At 46.7% G+C, this 20,689-nt stretch overlaps 1 long non-coding RNA gene across 1 annotated transcript; it reads right to left on the reverse strand.

The window, feature by feature from the left end:
- Positions 1-6,957: 6,957 nt before the first annotated feature.
- LOC133906894 (uncharacterized) lies at positions 6,958-8,942 on the reverse strand. The gene is made up of 2 exons (XR_009907868.1): positions 8,336-8,942; positions 6,958-7,289 (listed from the first exon to the last, which is right to left on the reverse strand). It is a non-coding gene; the product is annotated as an uncharacterized LOC133906894 (long non-coding RNA).
- Between the last annotated feature and the right edge of the window lie 11,747 nt (positions 8,943-20,689).

Below are 20,689 nucleotides of genomic sequence, written 5' to 3' on the forward strand. Positions count from 1 at the left end.
AAGAGCAAGCGAAATGGCGTGGATCCCGTTGATCTTGTTGTTGTCCTCATGATTGACCACAATACTTTCGGCAACTCTTCGACACACTTACCCTTCGGGAGACCTTGCAAGCTCTTTGAGACACTAGCCAAGACGGTACCATTCGCCCTCTCCATACATCCGTTTGACTGGGGATGATACACTAAAGCGAAGCGGATTTTGATTCCCATATCTTCACAAAACCATTTGAAGCCTTTGCTGTCAAATTGCATCCCATTATCAACTATTACTTCGTAAAGAACACCAAAGTGACAGACAATGTTTTGCCACAAGAATTTTTGGACATTTTTCGACATTATCCTCGCCAACGGGACTGCCTCCACCCATTTGGAGAAGTACTCAACTGCCACCATAGCATAGAAAAGGTTTCCAGGAGCAATTGGTAACTATCCAATGATGTAAATCCCCCACCGAGTCAAGGGACAAATCAGTGGGATGAGTTGTACCATTGATGAAGGTCTGTTTGAGCCCTTGGCCATGTATTGGCATTTCACACACCTTCAGACTATGGCCTCTTCATCAGAGATTGCCTTTGTCCAATAGAATCCCTGCCTGAATGCTTTTCTAACGAGTGCCCGAGTGCCAATGTGCGAGACACACAATCTTTCGTGTATCTCCTTGAGAAAACATTGTCCTTCTGATTGGCATATGCATCGAAGCATCAGTGCACAAATTCCCATCTTGTACAAGTCAGCCCTACAATCTTGTAGTTTCTGGCTCTTTGCACCATGCACTTTGCCTCCACCTGATCTTCGGGCTCGTAATGACCTCGAAGGTAGGCCATTATAGAGGAGCGCCAATCTTCACTCTCATGATAGTGACACTACGTGCCACCTGTTGAGGGGCTTCGACAGCGGGTATCTTCAAAATCATATGAAAAACATCGGAAGGGAATGACATATTTTGTGTCACGGCCTGAGCGAGATCATCAGCCTCGGAATTGTCATTTCTTGATATACTCTTGACAGTGAACCCCAAGAAATGATTTTCCATGCTTTGCATGGCTGCCACATACTTAGCCAGCTTCAACTCCTTCACCTGAAATGTTTTGTCAATTTGGCCTGCTACGACCTGAGAGTCTATCTTGACCAGCACCCTTCGGGCTCCAAGGGCTCGCGCCTTATGAAGGCCGAGGAGAATCACTGCGTACTCTGTGACATTATTTGTGAACCAAAAATCAAGTCTAGCTGCGTATCACAGCTTCACACTTGAAGGCGAAGATATAACTGCTGCTGCGCTAGCATTCAAAGCTCTCCAAGCTCCATCACAATATATGATCCACATTGGGTCTAATGGTATTTCTTCCGAGCCTCAAGTCTACGGTGTCTAATCTGCCAGAAACTCCACTAAGGCTTATGATTTATCGTGGTCCGTGCGTGAAGGTTAGCGTGAATGGTGCAAGCTCTATGGCCCATTTCCCGATTCTTCCCATAGCCTCACGATTTTCAAACATGTTGCGAAGGGGTGATAAAGTCGGCACCATTATCTTGTGTGTTGTGATGTAGTTCTGAAGCTTTCACGATGCCATCACCACTGCATATGCCATTTTTTTCCATTTCAGAAAAGAACCTCTTCAGTCCTGCCAATGCCTCTGACACATAGTACACTAGAAATTGTTGCAACTTACTATTGACTTGCATTTCTTGCACAAGCACCGCACATACCACCGGAGGGGAAGCCGCTATGTACAGTAATAACTCGGCCTTTAGATCTAGGCTATTCAAAGTTGTGAGCTTCGTCAAATACTCTTTCAACTCATCAAAAGTGTTATGGTTCTCTGCACTCCATCAAAAAGGGTATAAGTCCTCGAGAGTTTTGAAGAAAGGCAGGCTTCACTCAGCAAACCTGGCTATGAACTGGCTTAAAGCTGCCAATCTTCCCGCCAAGCATCGTGCCTCTCTTCTACTCTGTGGAGGCCTCATATCAAGTATTGCTTGAATTTTTTTTAGGGTTTACTTCGATGCCTCTCTTTGACACCAAGATTTCCAGTAACATTCCTGAGCGCACACCAAATGCACACTTCTCTGGATTCAATTTTAATCCCACACTTCGCAGATTAGCGAAGGTCTCCCGAAGGTCATCCTAGTGATCATATTCCTTGTTGCTCTTGACAACTATGTCTTCAATGTATGCAGATACATTTCTCCCCAACTGTTACTTCAGTACAATCTGGACCAATCTGGCGAAGGTGGCCCCGGCATTCCGAAGGCCAAAGGCCATTCTTACAAAATAATATATTTCGAAGCAGGTTCTAAAACTTGTTTTTATCTCATCCTCCTTCACCATCCAGACTTGATGGTACCTAGAATATACGTCCAGAAAGCTTAACATTTCACAACTAGCTACGGAGTCTACCAACTGGTCAATACGTGGCAAAGGAAAGTCATCCTTCGGGCAGGCTCTATCGAGATCTCTAAAATCAACACACATTCTCCATTTGTCGTTGCTTTTTCTTGACTAACACTAGGTTCGCCAACCACTCAGATTGTAGTGCTTCATGTGTGAACCCGGCATCGAGCAGCTTTTGCACATCAGCCTTCCCTTTGTTTTCTCTTTCTTTGGAAACCTTCTGAGCCCTCCGCTTCTTTGGCTTTGTGTTCGGGTCAACATTCATAGTATGTTCGATGATATCTCTGCTGACCCCCTGTATATCCTTCGACATCCAAGCGAAGACATCCTCGTTGTTGCAGAGGAATTCTATCATGCTTCGTTTAGCTTCTTCTGTCATTTCAGCTCGTATGACCACTGCTCTTTCTGGTCTATCCTGACACAGCAGCATTTTCTTGGTCTGGCTTTCAGGGGCACACGTTGTATCTGTAGGAGGCCCTAATCTGCCTGAGGCTTCAACGATAGTTCTGTTATGACATGAACGTTACAGCAGCCCGGAGTGTATCCCACTTCAATTATGTGGGCCATTTGTTGATCTCCCAACACCAATATGACGCCTCCGGGACCAGACATCTTCATGCACAGATAACCATGGTGTGGTACTGTGCCAAACTTGTTTAGCACCCCTCTTCCAAAGATGGCATTTTATGGATAGCTTATATCAACGAAATTAAAGGTAATATCTTCTGTCTGAAAATTGGACCGTTCGCCAAAAGAGACAGGTATCTCTACCTTGCCCAAAGCATTGATAGCTTTTCCACCGAAGCCTAGCAATGGAGATCCAGTCTGTTGTAAGATATTTCTCTCCAGTCCCATCCTATCAAAGGCGTCAATGAAGATGATATTTGTCGAGCTTCCGCCATCTATCAAGATCATGTGGACTTCGCTTCCTGGAATGTTAGTAGTGATGACAAAGGCATCTCTGTGAGGGGAATCCAAGACCCTCATGTCCTCTTGTGAGAAGGTGATGGGGACATAGGACCACTTCGAGTGGACATAGGGAGGGTTTACACATGGTTAACCCTTCGCACATATTCTTTTCGCTGCCTCTTGGACTCTATTTTATGATTAGAGCCACCAGTGATTGCCAAAATCATGTTCAACTTGTGGGTTATTGTGTTCACCGATCTGCTAGTTTCTGGGGGAGCATCAGTTGCAGGCCTTGGCGGAGGGGGCGGGAGCGTTGTTTGAAAAGCCGCTGACTGGCCATAGGTTTGGTCCAATAGGGCCAAAGGTACTGGAACATACGGCTGCATCAAAGCCATTGATCGCCATTGAGAGGGGAATGCCAAAGGGTTTGGCCCGTGGATCCAATCTAGGTCTGTTGAAACTGCCATGCACTGCCCAGCCTCTATGGTGCAGCGTGCCCTAACAGGATCAAAGGGTTGCTTCCCTAGGCTTTCCTTCATAGCAACAACATGCGGACATTGCTTAGTTGTATGACCAGCACCTTCGCTATGCAACTCGCAATACAACATGCTTGGGTCACGGGGTGCCTGTCTACCTCGACCTCTGCGGCCTCTACCGCTTCGGCCACCATGGGCTCCCCTACCTTGGGCTTCGATGACCTCCTGCAAGACATCGTTGGGTCTGGATTCTATCTATTGACTTCTTTTTGCTTTAAGTTGTACCTGAATGCCTCATTCTTCTTCCATTGCTTAGGCCTATCTTTCAGCTAGCCAGTGTTTGTTTCCTTGTTTGAGAGACAGGGCTTCAATATTTCTTATGCTGCCATTTCGCTCTTCCTTTGATGATGGTCCACCTCGAATCTTGCGTATTCCTCCCTTTTGTTGAAGAGTTCATGGACATTCTGTAGCCTCTTGCGTATTAGCTTCCCTACCAGCAGCCCTCCTCTTATGCCCTGAAGAGCGGCATCGATGATTGTGTCCTCGTTTAAGCCCTTCGCTTGAGAGTGCACGTATACAAAGCGGTGCATGTAGTCTTTTAGTGACTCTACCGGCTATTGTTTTATTGTGAAGAGGTGGCTAGCTGTGACTTTCTCGGCCCGATTTCCTTGGAAATTGCAAAAAAGGGCATCGCGCAACTGCTCCCATAAGTAGATGGACACTAGAGGTAAGGCGGAGTACCAGGATCTAGCTATCCCTTATAGTGCCAACACAAAGGCATTTGCCAATGTTGTATCATCTCCATCAGCAAATTCAACAACTGCCTCGAAACTCATGAAGAATTCCCTCGGGTCTAATTCTTCATCAAACATCACGACCCTCGACATTTTGAAACCCGAAGACCATGGCTGGCTTTGCAAGCCGGTGGAGAGCGGTGAGTCTGGATCGCTTGTGTGTGGCCTATGTCAAAGATCCGGCACAGGCCGTGTTGTAAATGCCGACAAAGAGGTGATAATGTTCTGCGTCTCTTCGCCCTCTTGCTGCAGTATGTTGATTTGCTCTTGCGTTTGTTCCAGAGTTCTTTGGCTTCATCAGCTCACCAGCAATATTCAGTCACCTACCAACTTGCTACCAAGCTCTCTAGTGTACACTTCTTCTGTGCAATTTACCTTTCTAGGTCTTCGGCTTCTAGCCACACAGCTCTTTCTACTTCGATTTCTTCTTCTTCATCGTCTTCACAGTCTTGAAAATGCTCGAAGGTTTCATGTTCCTCAACACGAGGGACCTTTCCTCTTGCAGCTGCCAAAGCTTTGAAACGAGTGTGAAGGCCTTCTTCAACCCTTTGCTGACATGGCACTTTCATAGATCTGGTCCAAGGAAACGGTGAGCTAAACATGCAGCTGGAATGTGTCACTTACTTCATTATAGTAGCATCGAATTCTTGTCTCCAGGCTAGCGGAGTGACGAATAAGGATGTAGTAGTACAGCAAGAGTTTGGTGTGCAACATCCCATATGCCTTCTTCAAAGCTAGCCCTTCTTGTCTTAGTCAAGTAGGTGCGAGCCACTCTAAATTCCCCTTTGTGGGCATGACTTCCATAGATAAAGATGATAACACTTCATTCCGTTTCACTTGATTGTCTTGTTCCCTCGTACAATGACTTCTTTTGATGTCCCATATATGAGAGTACAAACCATAGCATCCTTGGAATAATTCTGTGGTGTAATCCATTGGATTGGTGCATTTCATTGAGATCTGAAGCCATATGTAGGTTAAGCTTATGGAGGAATAAATAAACCATCAAAAGATTAGAGAAAGACAAGAACTCTTTGAGCATATCTTTTAGGTTTTCAAGTTAATCGTTTTAGGGATATCCAACTATCTAAGGTTGTGTTATAAGTTGATATGGCTCTGATACCACATTTGTCGAGACCGATTCAAGAAAATGGTCAATCTCATTTATATGTTGAACCCAGAAATTAATCTCAACACATACTAACTTCATTAATGATAATTATTATAATATCCAACTTAATCTTATTTAATTATCTTACAAAAGTGACCTTCAAGGGTCAAATTTCAAACAAACTTGCAGCGGAACTACATAGACTTTATCCTTCTAGATGAATCCCTAGGCAAGACTTTATCCTTCTAGATGAATCCCTAGGCAAACCGACATAGAAAACTCCTTACATGAGATTGTCTAATGATAGCAAAAGTGAGCACTTGTCATACTCAGCAAGTTGTTAAGAAATAGTATGTATATGAAGACTTAAACAATAATATGACAATTATGGCTTTTTTGCATAAACAAAATTTGCATTAAAAATAGTTGAAAGCAAGTACATGGGTAAATGAATAATAGTAAATAAATAATCATCTCAAGATTCCAACCATCTTGACTTAGCCAACCTTCCAACCATGGTTACAACCACCAAGGTTGAACAAACCAGCACCTCAATCACAGTTTCCACCACCGTGGTTGACTAAACCAATCATGCCATCAAGTTCTAATCTATTAGATTTTTATTGCCACTCTTGACCATATGCATGGCTGAATATCCAGTTTCTCTCTACAGAAGTTGTATATTTTACACACAAATCATGATCAGCTCTTTTACTGGTACCTATTAGTACCTTACTCAGTTCTAAGGTTTGAGCAGAGAGACCAATCACTACAAGAAATCTGCTAAACTGTAACAATCAGATCCGACCGTCACTAATATTGCATCACTAATAGTTTTCTACGACAAAACAGAGAAAATCATCATAGAATTACTGTTGAATACTTTAACGTCATAGAAAACTTGGTCAGCCGATATAGGATCTAACCCTTAGCATCTGATATGGCTATATTTATAACAATTTTTTTCGTCATAATTTATAAAAATGATTTTTTTCATCATAATATATGTGAAACCTATTTTGGTTGCCTAAGTCTATTGTGTTGAAACCCATGTAGTGACCCAACTATTTGTGGGCTAGCCCATTTTGTTGGCCCAATGTGATTAGGCTTTGCTCATTTTGTAAGCCCAATCTCGCAATGCATATTTAGTCCAACCCAATCCAATTATTCTAGCCCATTCTAGTTTTTCAGCCAACCAACTCTCTAGCCTACGTTTTCACAGCCCAGCTAAGTTCACAAGTCCAATCAATGACTTGTTTTTTCATCATAAATTATACTCTTCTCAGCCCATCACAAATCAGCATAAATATCAAATATACTACATATTACACATGACTTCATCTCATTTTACAATTGAATTGAAAAGCAGACTTGCAGTTTCATCTTTTCTCCATAAGAAATGATAAACATACATGATTTTTTTGGTGCTCCAGTCAACTCACTTTACAATCTGATAACCATAAGTTTGCAATCAGCCAGCTTCTCTAGGTTTTTGGTATCTGCATCTCAAGGCTCTTGCATGTGTAGCTTGTACAGTTAAGAGCTTCTGCCATCATAGTTTCTTCCGAAGCCAAAGGACTTCACCACAGCTTGTTCTGAATACTCAGTGACCTGAAACGTTAACACGTTAGGAAAAAAGTGTCAACTTACTGCAAAAATACATGTAAAGGAAATGGCAACAGTGATCCTTTTGCGGCTCTAAAGTACTGTACTTCAATCAACTATGGGCAAGGAGAATCAACAAAAAGGGAAGGGGGGGGGGGGGGAGTGATGAAATAACTCACTGAACTCCATAAGTGAAATAACATACATTTTGCCACATAGTAGCCAGACATTACAGTAATGCATTGAGCATTGCAGATATGGTCTCTGTTGAGCAGTTCAATATCAGATTTCTGTTGAGCATTACGCCAATCTAATTTCAAGAAGAAATAAAATGTGGTATCCATATTAGTCATCATAAACACTACTTCATTAATTCCTAGCATCCGACACGTTTTCAGATCCTTAGTCCAGCTAGGAGACCTCAATATATTCAGAATGTCGGTGATAGCATGCAGTTCTTCTGGTTGAGTATGAGTTGGAGAAGAATCTTCTGACACCAATCTATGACGCTCATGTCTAATAACAATTATATGAAGACTCCATGTCTAATACAATTCTGGAAAATTAATTTGCATTATATAGTCTAGTGGATTCATTTGGGCGGCAAAAATGCAGGACTGCGAAGCGAGCACATGACAAGAAAGCCAGGATATCAGCGCCCCAACCATGGCTTATCAATACAAAGACAAAATCCTGGAGAAAGTTGCGCCCTCTTCACAATATGACACGAAGCAAAGAAACAATGATTTCAGACAAAAACCAGGTGTTCCCCTAATTATTCAGGTTGATATAATGTGCAAAAAAGGTACGGTTAAAAGATGAGAAGCATTTGTCTGGTACATATTTCCGATTTCCCTGCAATGCAAACTGCATCATGCAATTTGGATGATTAGCAATCGCCCAAATCAGTCACAGGGGCAAAGCATACTGCAAAGAATAGTTCTCTATTACTAGTACCTTTCAACATTCCATCACCATCACTACTGAATCACAGAACGTGGCCATTGCAGATCTAGGTATAACAGAAACTTGTGATTATTGATGAAATTTACCTCTCAGAATGCCGATGAGGAAGAAGGACTGAATCTTGGACGGCCAGGAAGATCCTTCGATGCCCCTTGTGCTTTGCCACCGCACATCGCTTCCGATTCTAATGTCAGGTCTAGATCCGGCAGTGGTGCGACTGCTGCCTATTTCTAATCTTCTCCCAAATTGGCTAGATCTGGTATGGAGCAGAACGGCAGCAACAGACACACACACAAACACACAGAGCGTACAAGAGGAAGGAGGTTGAGGTGCAGCGGCAGACGGCAACTTCTGTGGCATCTGCAGACTGTCGGAGCTTGAGGCAGAAGAGACTTCACCGACAAAGTGGCCCAACCTTGTGATCTGGAGCCGGATCGAAGCCCGGCGCCACTCTGCTGCTACGGTTCGGGGGCTTCGGGACGGCGATGACTCTCCATCTTCTCAGCGCGGTGACGGCGAGATTCGGCCTGCGGTGAGGCGACGGTGGACAGCAACCTCCTCTCCAGCCTCATTTCGCTTGATTCAGCGATGGGTTGAGGCAGTTAGGATGGACGGTTTGGACGGCGGCAGGATTGAGCGCTGTGGCCGGAGGGGGGAAAGGATGGGAAAATTGAGGACCCGCCCATCTTTTTACTTGCCGCCCCCCGTTTTCACTCTCCGTTGTGAATGTTAAAAACCTCTCAACATGTGTATTCCCGTTGAAATTTCATAACCGCGTGAATACACTTAATAACGGAGAAACCTTTTAAGTACATAATTCCATTTTATATAACCAAATGATCTATACTGTACTGAGAGTAAAACAAATTAATCAGCTAGATTTGTTCTATACCAAGCTTGTAATTATATTGTTAACTTAGAAAGATCGTTCTATAAATCGGTTCTTAAATTTGAGCAAGACTACTACAAACCACTTCCTCAAATACTAATTTAATGCTGCTACAAAAATTAGATCATTGTTGGGGATGATCTCCCCCCCTCTTCGGAGGGTAGCTCGAAGTCTACTGGAAAGATAGATCGTATACTTGTCATTGCAATTTCGTTTCAGGGACCTCATCTGAAGGTTGTGAAGATTGCGAAGCTCCATCAGTCGAAGGGTGTAGGCGCGCCCGCAGTCTCGATTTCCTGTGCCAGCGAAGACGGAGGCGAGCCTTCGGCCGAAGACCGAAGTCCGTGCCAGCGGTCTTGATTGATCGCGGCGGGCGAAGGTAGACGCCGACCTTCGCTCGGAAGCCGAAGGCCATCGGACGGACGACGGAATGGAGAAGATTTCGGCGGATCTTCGAAGACAAAGATTACGGCTGGATAGTAGGGCACGCTTTGGTCGTTCGGAGCAGAGCTGTAATTATGTAAATATGCTCACTTATACCATAATACCCTCGAATATTCCGAGAATGTAGCAGGTAAAAGGGTAGGACCTATAAACAACGCCTGGCGTGGTCGAGTACGGGCTATAAATAGGGCCATACTGTACCCGGAAGAAGGATCAAAAAACTGTTCCACCCCAAACATGTGTCACCCTGAGGACCCTTCGACATTCCCGTAACCGAAGATCCATATTGTCTGGGATTTCGGTTCCAACAGTTGGCACCGTCTGCAGGGATCGAACACTTCGATGCCATGCCACCCAAGAAGAAGACGAAGCCAACCGGAACAGTGGAAGCGTTGCCGGAACCTTCAGCCGCAGCCGGGCCTTCGGCCGAAAGACCTCCTTCGGTGTTGCCAGGGTCAAGCAATGCTTCGGCCGGTGGAGCTTCGGGCGGATGCGATCAATGCTACAGAATTGAAGTAGCACCGCTAGGAGCGAATGATGATAGGCACAGCGAAGCCGTCCAGATAAATGCGGAGCCGATGCGGGTCATGGAACCAATTGATCGCGCACACTTCGAGTCTTCAGTAAAAGAATGCGGGTGAAGATGCGAGACGAAGAGTGGGAAGACCTCGATGATTTCGCAAAATATGAAAACGAAGATGAAAGACAGGAGGAAAGAATAGCCAGGCTAGAGGCCGAAGAGCTGGAAAGGCAGATTGCATAGAAGAAGCGCATGTTAGATAGCCTGGTAGCGAGCCAAAAAGCCGCAGAATATCGTAGACGGGCAGATGAAGCTAGGAAGACATTGGAAAAAATCCAAGAGGAAATCGATATGATGCACCAGGGGGAGGGAATGTCTCGCCAGGTGACGCCGCCAGGGGACACGGCACGAACTTCGCAGGACCTTCGGCGGCGGTCGTCCGTAGGAGACCCAGAATCTCTGCTAGCTATGGATCTGTAGAACCAGCCGTGGCCACCAGGCTTCAAGATGCCAAGAGTGGTAATGTTTGACGGGGAGTCAAACCCAAGGGAATTTGTAATGAGCTTCGAAGCGACTGTGGAGTCCGCCGGAGGGGATGGTACAACGTTGGCGAAAGCCTTCGTATTGGCAGTAAAAGGGATAACAGGATCTTGGTATTCCGCGTTGCCCCCGGGATCCATATACTCATGGGAGCAATTGCGTAGTGCCCTGTACAACAATTTCCAGGGAAATCGGGCAGACAAAGTAACCGCGAGTGACCTCTTCGCACTGAAGCAACAGCCAACAGAAACATTACAGAGCTATATGCGCCGCTTCGTGCACATACGTTGCCAAGCGAAGGGGTTGAGCGAAGATACAATCATCGATGCGGCGATACAGGGCATCAAAGGGGGGTTATTAGCAGGAAAGCTCACAAGAAAAATACCCGGAAGTGTACAAGAGCTGCTTAACAAGATGGAAGAATACGCGAGATCTGAGCTCGATCATCTTCGAAGGAAAAATGAAATGGTAGCCTCCAAAGTAAAACCACATACATCGGCCAGAGAGGAAGGCAATTGCAATCCTAGAGACAGATTGCACCATGCGAGGAAATCCGAAGCATCTAACTACACAAGGCAAAAAGAAGTCAATCAGATAAACTCCAGCCCATTTGAAGTCGCTCAAGTGGCAAGCGAAGCTCACAGTGCGGCTACTCGAGGAGGCCGAACCAATAGAGGAAGGGGCCGTGGAGGCCGAGGAGGACGAGTCTCACAGGACCCAACAACGTTTTACTGCGAGCTGCATGGCGAAGGAGCCGGCCACAGGACCAAGCAATGCCCGTAGGTTGTGGCCATGAAAGAGAGCTTGGCGAAGCAATCTCTTGACCATGCAAGAACCATACACCACACAGCGAGTTTCGGGAGAAGCGAAGCGTGGGAAAACCATAATCAAAACACGGTGTTTGCAAACCAGTGGCGGCCGATGCTGGCACCGCAATATGCACCTGCAGCCTCGGCTCAGTTGGATCAAACGAGGCAAATGACCCTCCAGGGGAGCTACCTCTACCACCACCAAGGCCTGTGATCGAAGCACCACCAGGGAGCAGTAAGTCCGTGAACACGGTAAATCGTGGATACACCATGGTATTGGCTATCTCAGGGGGGTCTAACCAGCAGACAGAATCTAAGAGACAGCGGAAAGAATATGTGCGAAGGGTTAACCACGTCGGTGTGGGGCCAACATACACTCATTCAAGGTGGTCAAACGTTCCCATTAAATTCTCGCAAGAGGACATGAGAGTCTTAGATTACCCACACACAGACGCCTTCGTTATCACAGCAAACATCTCAGGAAACGAAGTGCATAGGATCTTGATAGATGGAGGAAGCTCATCGATATCATCTTCGCTGATGCCTTCGACAAAATGGGTCTACGTCGAAGCGACCTGAATCAAGCTAGATCACCATTGCTAGGCTTCGGCGAAAATGCAATCAACGCTCTGGGAAAGATAACAATCCCAGTGTCGTTTGGCGTAAGAACGAATTTCTATACGGAAGATATTACCTTTGATGTGGTCGATATTAATTGCCCAAACAATGCGATATTTGGTAGGGGAGTCTTGAACACATTCGGAGGAATACCGCACCACGCGTACTTGTGCATGAAGATGACTGGTCCGGAAGGAGTCATAACAGTATTGGGAGACCAGCGAGTGGCCAGACGAATCGAAGTGGGAATCACTCCAGGAAGGCGAAATGTCCACATGGTAACGGAACCTTCGGCAAATTGAGAGGAAAGTGACATCCAGCCAAAGATGAATAAAGCAGCGAAGGTTGTACCGGAAGGAGCAACTAAAATAGTGCCGTTAAATCAAGAAAAACCAGATAAAAAAGTCACCATAGGAGAAGAGCCCCAGAGGAGGACCAACAACAACTCATAATGTTCCTCCGCAGTAATGACGATGTCTTCGCTTGGTCTCCGAAGGACTTACAAGGAGTAAGCAGGGAAATCATTCAGTATAGCTTAAATGTGGATCCCAGGGCGAAGCCAAGGGAGCAAAAGCTTAGAAAAACTTCGAGTGAAAGAGAAGAAGCAGCAAAGGCTGAGGTAAAAAAGCTACTCGATGCCGGAGTGATACGTGAAGTATTGCACTCAGAATGGCTAGCTAACCCAATGTTAGTCAAGAAAAGCAATGGAAAATGGAGAATGTGCGTCGACTTCACATACTTGAACAGGGCTTGTCCGAAGGATGATTTCCCATTACCTAGAATTGATCAGCTGGTGGACTCGCGGCTGGTTGCGAGATGTTAAGTTTCCTAGATGCATACTCGGGGTACCACCAGGTCTGGATGACAAAGGAAGATGAGGAGAATACAAGCTTCAGAACCTCCTTCGGCATATACTGCTTTGTAAGGATGCCCTTCGACCTCCGAAATGCTGGCGCAACCTTCACCAGGTTGGTGCAAGCAGTGCTAAGTTCACATATAGGGCGAAATGTCCTAGCTTACGTCGACGACATAGTGCTGAAGAGTGTCAGAAGAAGCCAACATCTCGAAGACCTGCGTGAAACCTTCGAAAGCTTGCGAAGGGCAGGGCTAAGATTGATCCCAGAAAAATACGTCTTCGGAGTACAATCCGGAAGGCTACTAGGGTTCTTGGTGTCGAAGAGAGGCATCGAAGTGGAACCCCAAAAGATACAGGCGATAATATATATGAAACCTCCACAAAATAGAAAGCAAGCACAACGCTTGGCAAGGAGGTTGGCGGCACTAAACAGGTTCATTGCAAAATCCGCAGAGCGAAGTCTACCTTTCTTCAAAGTATTGAAAAGCTCCGACCCATTCAGATGGGATGTGGAGTAACAAGAAGCCTTCGATGAATTGAAAAACTATCTGACGAAGCTCACAGCACTTTCCAGCCCTGATCCAGACGTGGATTTTTTATTATACATAGCGGCATCCCCTTCGGTAGTGAGCGTTATACTTGTGTAGGAAAGACACGAAGACAACAAATTACAACAGTTCCCAATATATTATGTGTCAGAAGCTCTTGCAGGCCCGAAGAAGATCTACACAGAACTGGAAAAAGTAGCATATGCACTAGTCATGGCATCCCGCAAGCTTCACCATTACTTCACAGCTCACAAGATCACAGTACCAACTTCCTTGCCCATTTGCGACATGTTTGAGAATAAAGAAGCCATAGGAAGAATGGCAAAGTGGGCCATGGAAGTTGCCCCATTCATGATTGTTTTTGTGGCAAGAACATCGTTGAAAACGCAAGCGTTAGTAGACTTCGTAGCGGAATGGACTCTGCTTACCGAAGCCCTGAAAGAAGACCATCAGAACCGGTCTGGACCGCATATTGCGACGGGGCTTGGGGAGCTACAAGAGCAGGCGTTGCGGCAATATTATCCTCACCTTCGGGCGCAAAGCTGAGATACGCTGCCAGATTAGAGTTCCGGTCTACAAACAATACCGCAGAGTACGAAGCCGTCCTCCTCGAACTTCGCAAGGCGAAGGCTTTGGGCGCCCGAAGGGTGCTGGTTAAAATAGACTCAAAAGTAATAGCAGGCCAAATTGACAAGACGTTTCAGGCAAAAGAACCAGAACTGGTTAAGTATAAAGCAGCAGTACGAAGAATGGAAAAGTACTTCCTGGGGTTCACAGTCAAGAGTATATCGAGAAATGATAACTTTGAAGCAAATGAACTAGCCAAAGCTGCTGCGCAAAATCTGCCTATGCCATTAGATGTTTTCTACCAAAAGCTGATTGAACCAGCCGCCGAAGACACTTCGAAACCAGCGCGTTCCGTTGCTATGATCGAAAGCAAAGATTGGCGCTCTCCGGTACTGGCTTATCTTTGTGGTCATCACGAGCCCGAGGATCATGTTGAAGCAAAGCGTATGGCCCAGAGAGCTAGAAACTACAAAATTGTGGGAAACGATCTGTACAAGGCTGGAGTCTGTGCACCATGGTTGCGATGCATGTCCCAAGAAGGACAAAATCTACTAAAAGAAATTCACAGTGGACTGTGTGGTTCGCATATGGGTACACGAGCCTTAGTTGGAAAAGTATACAGACAGGGCTTCTATTGGCCGACGACGGTCAATGATGCAGATCACATAGTCTGAAGTTGTCAACAGTGTCTGTTCTGGGTGAAGGGGTCAAACAGACCTTCAGCGAAAACACAGCTAATCCCACCGGTTTGGCCGTTAAGACGGTGGGGAATTGACATTACTGCCAGCCGCTCCAGGAAATTTGCGATATCCCGTCGTTGCGGTCGAGTACTTCTCCAAGTGGGTGGAGGCAATGCCACTCGTAAGCATAACATCAAGAAATATACAGAAATTCCTGTGGCAGAATGTCATATGCCGCTTCGGAGTCCCGCACGAATTAACAGTAGATAATGGCACTCAATTTGACAGTGCAAGATTCAGACACTTTTGCGAAGGTCTGGGGATCAAAGTGTTTTTCACATCTGTATACCACCCACAGTCTAATGGGGCCATCGAGAGAGAGAACGGCATCATCTTCGCTGGTGTCGCGAAGCGCCTGCAGGGACTAGCGAAAGGGAAATGGGTCGAAGAGTTGCCTAAAGTATTATGGTCATTAAGAACAACGGTAGCAAGACTAACCGGTTTCATACCTTTTCGCCTCCTCTTCCGCGAGGAGGCAATGACCCCAGAGGAATGCAAAAACAAATCATTTAGGGTTGTCAATGAACCAAAGCAAGGTGAAGAGTCATCGTCAAAGGATGCCCTCGAGGAAATGAGATTGCAGGTCGCCAAAAATCTGGGCAGATATCCACAGGAGACAAGAAAATGGAGAGACAAGAATATATCCGAAAAGAACTTCATCCCCAGAGATTTGGTGCTGCGAAGATTCGGTAATGCATCATCAGTGGGAAAGCTACAAAGCAAATGGGACGGTCCTTTCTTGGTCAAAAGGTCATTAAGACCCGACTCATATCACTTGGCTAATATGGAGGGTGAGGAGCTTCCACATACTTGGAATGCGGACAAGCTTCGCATGTTCTACGCCTGAAAGCGATGGCAGCTGAGACAAAGCTTGTGCAATTTTTCTGATGCAATTTTTCTTTTCATGTAATCAAATTGTACAGGAGCTGCACTCTTTTCCTCACAGAGGGACCCCTTCGCTAGGGGGTGAGGTTTTTAACGAGGCAGGAACCCTTATAAACATCGACATAGTAGAAGTACCCCTAGAAAATATTGCTTGTTCTGAGTATTGATAACTTGTTGTCAAATTGCGCCAGCCTAAGAGCGGGGTGACGCACCAATCGATGACTGAAGGGCCGCAAGTGAACGGCGCAACTAGAGGTGCGAAGTGTCAACAAAAAAAGATGTACACTTTCGACCTTAAGAAAAAATATATATATAAGCGAAGCCGAAGTGTCGCTCGACCTAAGAAAAAGCGACGCGTTTTGAGCCAAAGTTGGGGTTTAAGAGTGCCCGCCCCCACACCGAAGGAAAAACAAACCTTCGAAAGAGAAGCTGAAGTGTCGCTCGACCTAAGAAAAGGCGACGCACTTCGAGCCAAAGTCGGGGGCTAAGAGTACCTGCCCCCGCACTGAAGGAAAAACAAACCTTCAGAAGATAAGCTGAAGTGTCGTTCGACCTAAGAAAAGGCGACACACTTTGAGCCAAAGTCAGGGGCTAAGAGTGCCTACCCTCGCAATAAAGGAAAAACAAACCTTCGAAAGAGAAGCCGAAGTGTCACTTGACCTAAGAAAAGGTGACGCACTTCGAGCCAAAGTCAGGGGCTAAGAGTGCCTGCCCCCGCAATGAAGGAAAAATAAACCTTCGAAAGAGAAGCCAAAGTGTCGCTCGACCTAAGAAAAGGCGACGCACTTCGAGCCAAAGTCAGGGGCTAAGAGTGCTTGCCCCCGCAACAAAGGAAAAACAAACCTTCGGAAGAGAAGCCGAAGTGTCACTTGACCTAAGAAAAGCTGACGCACTTCGAGCCAAAGTCGGGGGCTAAGAGTGCCTGCCCCCACAATGAAGGAAAAACAAACCTTCGGAAGAGAAGCCGAAGTGTCGCGCGACCTAAGACAAGGCGACTCACTTTGAGACAAAGTCGGGGGCTAAGAGTGCCTGCCCCCGCACTGAAGAAAAAATAAACCTTCGGAAGAGAAGCTGAAGTGTTGCTTGACCTAAGAAAAAGCGACGCACTTCAAGCCAAAGTCAAGGGCTACGAGTGCTTACCCCCGCAATGAAGGAAAAACAAACCTTCTGAAGAGAAGCCGAAGTGTCGCTCAACCTAAGAAAAGGCGACGCACTTCGAGCTAAAGCCGGGGTCTAAGAGTGCCTGCCCCTGCACCAAAGGAAAAAAGAAACTTAAAACAACCGCCTTAAGAGCGTCCGTTTGACAAAATAATTTTCTATCAGCCGAAGCTACCCGCGACCAAAAATGGGGGGGGGGGGGAGGCGGCGTTTTTGAAAAAGCTGTTCTGTGGCAGTCGCAGGTAGCTGTGGCAAAAAATCGGGCGGACGGTGTTATTCAATATTAAAAATACATCATTGCGGAAGCGACACCCCACATGAATAATCGATAATATCATTCGCCGAAGAAAAAATCACTCGAGTAAGCGATAAGGCGTTCCTAACATCCAAAAACATCGTGAAACGCCAATATGTCACTTCAAGCACGATGCCGCCAAAGTGCCCAAAAAAGGAAAGTAGTAATACTGTAAATGCAAAATTTATTCCGCAAAGCGGTCCACATCAGGATTAATAAAATCCTTATACCACCGACTAAAAGCAAACTGAAAAGCTATGCCTTCACTTGCATAAAAACGCGTGGTTGGGGCCAATGGGGACCCAACATGAGTCGAAGTTGACGGAGGCGCTCGAAGATCATCTTCACCTCCGGTGTGTTCAACTAGTTGCGAAGAGGGGCCGCAGCGATAGCAAAGCTGCAGCCGGCGAAGTGGAAGCTCGTCATCATCTTCGGGCTCAATCTTTGGCTCAAGAAGCATAGGCGGACCCTCGACGTCTCCGCACAAGGTACGGCGCAAGTTGCGCTCAGCTCGGCGGTTAACTAATGTTGAAGGGCTAAAAGACTTCCAAAATGCTTTGGTCCTAGTATTCATAGCATCGTACGCCTTACACTTCGCATGCCGATGCCGCTTAAGCTCAACATCGGAATGACGGCGGCGAAATGACTCCCAGCAAGACCAAGACACAAAAAAATTGTCCCTCATCATGGTAACAAGGACATCCTCTTTGGCTACCTACGTAGTGTTCGAAGCGAGGACCTACGCAGGGAGCGCAACAAGTCAAGAACATTTCATAACAAATGTAAAATATATTACGTCGCCAATGTATAATACATTGCCCCATCTATAAGGAAAACTCAAAACAAAAGGACGCTTCACGCTGAATCATCCCACCTTCTCGGTATCTTCAGCCGCCGCGGTTGTAGCTTTAGACGAGGGATCATCCCTCGCCTTTGCCTGCAAAAGAAATATTTCATAAAAAAATATATATGGTACTACCAAAAAGACAAAAAAAACAAGTAATATGAAGCAACATACTCGCTGCCGGTTCATCTCCGCCTCTCGGAGGGCAAGCTCGCGACCCTGTTTGCACCAATAGTTGGTGGTAAACGATCATGCAGTGGTCTTCGACGCCCTCATGACAGTCGAAGTTGACATGTCCGTCGGGTACCGGAAGGTAGGCTTTTGAAGCGTGGTATGATGGCCGTAGCCTGTCATTTCAATTGACTGCATAAGACTCCGGGCAGTGACCATCGCGTAGAAGTCGCCATACAGCTGAGCGGCCGGGAGAAAGCTCCCACTAGTTTCACTAATCGAACCTATAAGTTCGCCCAGCCCGACAAGATCGATTGTTGGGGGCGTCACCAAGGCACCAATACCTTCGAAGGTATTGCTGATAGCTTTGCACATAGCGACAGCCTTCGGCTCGAGCTCCCCAAGCGAGTTCAAAGCATCTTCGGAGAGAGCCTTCGCCTCGCTCAGCTTGCCTTGCAGCAGTTGTGCCTTAGCACTCTCTGAGGCGCAAGGCGCCTGCAGGTCACATACTTGCGCCTCAGAGGATTAAAGGTTTTGGCGCAAGCATTTCACCTCCTCTTCGTCCACTTGCTTCTCCGAGCGAAGGGCGTTGAGTTCCTTCTCAAGCTGTTCCAAGCGCGACTCAGCTTCCCTCGCTCGCGTGCAAAAACTCACGCTTCTGGCCTTCGGCTTTCTCGGTACACTTTTGCAGCATATCAATTTGCGCGTCTGCACTTCGGGCGCGGGCTTTAGATTTCTCTGCCTGCTTGAGCTAAGCCCGCGATATAAGCAAAGCCTGGGATGTTGCACGGATATAAGCAATTACCATAAGGACACAATAATAATAATGGAACATGCTGGTATACCTTCGCAATTGCCACATCGGAAGCATCAAGAAGTTTGTTGATGGGCTTCCGGCCGAGCAAAATTTCAAGCTCGGGGAGGACGAAGGTACTAAAAATCTTCTACGCGTCATTGACCTCCCTGGTGCTTGGTTCAAAGGATGAAGCCTTAAACGCCTCGGGCGCTATGTCCTTCGCATCAAGTAGCCCGCTATGGCCCATCAACCCTTTTCCACCACGGTGCGACGCACTCGGGGTCGACGCCTCAGTCTCAAAAGAGGAACTCAAAGGTGACGACGGTGAAGAATAGGCTACCACTTCAATATTTTTGGCTCCTTTGATTTCGGTTTCCCGGGTGGTAGCCTCGAGGATGGTTCCCGTCTTTGTTAACTCCTTTTCATCGCTCAGAATCAGCGTGGGGAAGTCCACGCGAAAGCAAAACACTGACTTCAGAGGCCAGGGCTCCTGGGTGCCTTCTGGAGTTTCCCACCTGGGCACGTCGCGCGGTGTGGCAGAACCCTCCAGAGACATTTCCTCGTGGGCAACATCGGAGGCAACTTCACGTGGCCTCTTCCGAAGGGCAAGCGCCTTCTTTTTTTGACCACCCTACGGTGATTGCTTGGACTGTTTCCTTTTCTTTAGAGGGCCAGTGGCAACCTCTTCGCTGACATCTTCCGTCGGAGAGCCATCTCGAGTACCCTGCAGCACTGCGCAAGCCTTCGGCCTTTCCCGGTAAGAAAGACCCCTGTATTCCAAGACTCGATTGAGTCTTCGAACTAGGGCTTATTCGGCGCATAACTGTGCTTCGCCCGGTGTAAATTTGCCAACAAGCATTATAGCTCTGGCCTCAACTTTGGACACCAACAAAATCTGGAAAAAATCAATACGTGTAAGCAAATGCCACCGAAGTTAAAAAATATATTTGGGTGTTTTACAGATAATTGCATACCCGTGAAGCCATGCATGGGAGGACGAGGTCCGCAAAGCCCCTCGAGCCCTTTCTCCACAAATTTCGGGATACTCCAATCCCGGCTAAGGGGCCAAACCCTAGCAGCTATAAATTCCTCTACCAGGTCGTGGGTGGATAGATACTTTGCATACCTGGTGAAGGCTTCAAGAGCTGTTTGTTGGGATGCTTTCAAGCGCACGTCTGGCGCACGGTTTCCCCTGACTTCCTCACATTTCGACACAAGAAACTCCTCGGCATCCACCTTGTGGTAGAACCACCATTGAGTCCAGTCACTCGGCCATTCGTTCTTGTATACGACGACTGGCATAGTTAATCCAGTGCGGTACGCAAAGTTCAAACAACCGTAATGAGCCTCGCTCTGGACTCCCCAGGCGAAGACCGGTTTTGGTTGGTGATGAAGACGATGAGCAGCAGCGAAGGCCCTCGCGGATGCCTTCGCTCCCTCTGACCGACCGGCCCAAGCAAAAAGCCCCATCCTCATTATCGCATTGGGTGTCAGCTGGTGGAGATAAACTTCGTATAACTTCAGCACTTTAATAATCATATCATCGCATGGCAAACGAAGACCCGCTCAGAAATAATGAACAAATACAACCGCTTCGTCGTCAGCGGGCTCCGGTGTCTCGTGTTCGCCGGGGAGCCGAACTTTGGAAACATCGTTAATCAGCCCCTCCTTCACGAGGCTGGCTAACACTTCATCATCCACCTTGGACTACCCAATCCAGTACGTCTTCGGGCGAGAAGATCTGGCCTTCGGTGCCATTT

This window comes from Phragmites australis, chromosome 24 (assembly GCF_958298935.1).
Source record: "Phragmites australis chromosome 24, lpPhrAust1.1, whole genome shotgun sequence".
Classification (NCBI taxonomy): Eukaryota; Viridiplantae; Streptophyta; class Magnoliopsida; order Poales; family Poaceae; genus Phragmites; species Phragmites australis.